General features: G+C 46.8%; 1 pseudogene; it reads left to right on the top strand.

Annotated features, from left to right (window-relative positions):
* Positions 1-212: 212 nt before the first annotated feature.
* LOC130812839 (uncharacterized) lies at positions 213-2049 on the top strand (annotated as a pseudogene).
* Positions 2050-2472: the final 423 nt, after the last annotated feature.

The raw sequence follows: 2472 nt of genomic DNA, 5'->3' as shown, positions 1-2472 counted from the left end.
GGATCCCAACGGAGGTAGTTTCACATTACCTCGACATCAAACCCAGCTACAAGCTCGTTAAGTAGAAGCAATGACATCAAGGTGCAGAGAGAGCGCAAGCCGCCAAAGAAGAAATAGATCTGCTGCTGAAAGCCGGGTTCATTAAAGAGTGTAAATACTCGAACTAGTTAGCTGATGTGGTCCTTGTGAAGAAGCCATCCGGGAAATGGAGGATGTGTGTGGACTTCACGGACTTAAACAAAGCCTGCCCAAAGGATGACTATCCGCTATTCAAGATTGACGAGTTGGATCAATCTACTACTGGTCATGCTTTATTGAGTTTCATGGATGCCAACACCGGCTATTACCGAATTCCGCTAGACACAGAAGATAGGCCGCACACGGCCTTTATCACACCTACGGGGGTATAATGCTAGATGGTGATGCCTTTCGGCTTGAAAAATGCAGGGGAAACTTACCAACAGATGGTTAATAAGATATTCAAGGATCAAATCGACAGAAATCTAGAGCTATACGTCGATGACATGATAGCCAAAAGCAAGAGGCTCCGGCCATGGCTCTAAGCTACCAATTTCTTTCCCTTTGTTCATCGAACTCTGATCAAGCACATCCTTTTTGAGCTCATGGCAAATTCCACAGCTCACGGCTCGAGCATTTGTACCCTGGCTTAAGTGCGTGGGCCCACGGCTCAGGGCAAGGTTTCGACCATGGTTCTATTCTACCTCCTCCCCCTTAAGGAAAATAGTGTGTGTTTTTCCTTGTGACCCAAGTGGTAACCCAAGTGCGGGTTAAGTTATTCCATCTTTTTGTTTTTAAAAGTTACAATTTATTTGGCCAAGTAAAGAATCATAACCCCCTTTTTTTGCATCATAGTGATTTTTGGGGAGGAGTGTGGGTGGGACAAATCGAAACAACATAGGGCTGAATCTCAGTGGATCCTGGCAGCAAGGCCACTCTGCCACAGAAAATACCCCGTCGCGTATTTAAGTCTTCTGCAAAGGATTCTACCCGTCGCTCGGTAGGAATTGTACTTCAAGGCAGCTAACGCGGCACATCTACCGTGCTAACATAGCCCATGGCAATTGGACAGTGGGCACATGCGTCGCTTCTGGCCTGGATTCTGACTTAGAGGCGTTCAGTCATGATCATGCGCATGGTAGCTTCGCACCACTAGCTTTTCAACCAAGCGCGATGACCAATTGTGCGAATCAATGGTTTCTCTCGTACTAGGTTGAATTACCATCGCCACATTATCATCAGTAGGGTAAAACTAACCTGTCTTACAACGGTCTAAACCCAGCTCACGTTACCTATTGGTGGGTGAACAATCCAACACATGCTGAATTCTGCTTCACAATGATAGGAAGAGCCGACATCGAAGGATCAAAAAGCAACGTCGCTATGAACGCTTGGCTGCCACAAGCCAGTTTTCCCTATGATAATATTTTTGACACCTCTAGCTTCAAATTCCGAAGGTCTAAAGGATTGTTAGGCCACGCTTTCATGGTTCGTATTCGTACTGAAAATCAGAATCAAACGATCTTTTACCCTTCTCTTTTCAACACAAGATTTTTGTTCTCGTTGAGCTCACTTTAGAACACCTGCGTTATCTTTTAACAGATGTGTCGCCTCAGTGATACTCCCCACCTGACAATGTCCTCCGCCCGGATCAGTTCGCAGAGCGAACCTTAGGTCCCAAAAGAGGGGCAACGCCCCGCTTCAGATTCACGGAGTAAGTAAAATAACGTTAAAAGTAGTGGTATTTCACTTGTGCCGAAGCTCCCACTTATCCTACACCTCTCATGTCATTTCACAAAGTCGGACTAGAGTTAAGCTCAACAAGGTATTCTTTCCCCGCTGACTTTGCCAAGCCCGTTCCCTTAGCTGTGGTTTCGTTGGATAGGGGACAAGGACAGTGGGAATCTTGTTAATCCATTCATGCGCGTCACTAATTAGATGAAGAGGCATTTGGCTACCTTAAGAGAGTTATAGTTACTCCCGCCGTTTACCAGCGCTTGGTTGAATTTCTTCACTTTGACATTCAGAAAACTTGGCAGAAATCACATTAACATCCGCAAGGACCATCACAATGCTTTGTTTTATTTAAACAGTCAAATTCCCCTTGTCTGTACCAGTTCTGAGTTGGTTGTTCCACGCCCGGGGAAGGCCCCCGAAGAGGCCATTCCCAGTCCGTTCCCAGGCCGGCATTCGACGACTAGCTCTCGCCGCGCGAGCAGCTCTAACAGTCCAACAACAGCCGACAGGTTCGTTGTTGCATTGACTAGCACTCCTCAGAGATGAGCACCACCCAACGTCGGGAGGTGGGGCAATAGCTCGTTCATAAGGCTTCGCTAGGGCACCCCGCTGCACTTATGATAAACATGTTTGCTGGTCAATCTGCTAGGCAGGTTTCAACAATGATCCTTCCGCAGGTTCACCTATGGAAACCTTGTTAAGACTTCTCCTTCCTCT

Source organism: Amaranthus tricolor, chromosome 5 (genome assembly GCF_026212465.1).
Source record: "Amaranthus tricolor cultivar Red isolate AtriRed21 chromosome 5, ASM2621246v1, whole genome shotgun sequence".
Classification (NCBI taxonomy): Eukaryota; Viridiplantae; Streptophyta; class Magnoliopsida; order Caryophyllales; family Amaranthaceae; genus Amaranthus; species Amaranthus tricolor.
The sequence above is the reverse complement of the archived record's forward strand: the minus strand, read 5'-3'. Positions and strand labels throughout refer to the sequence as shown.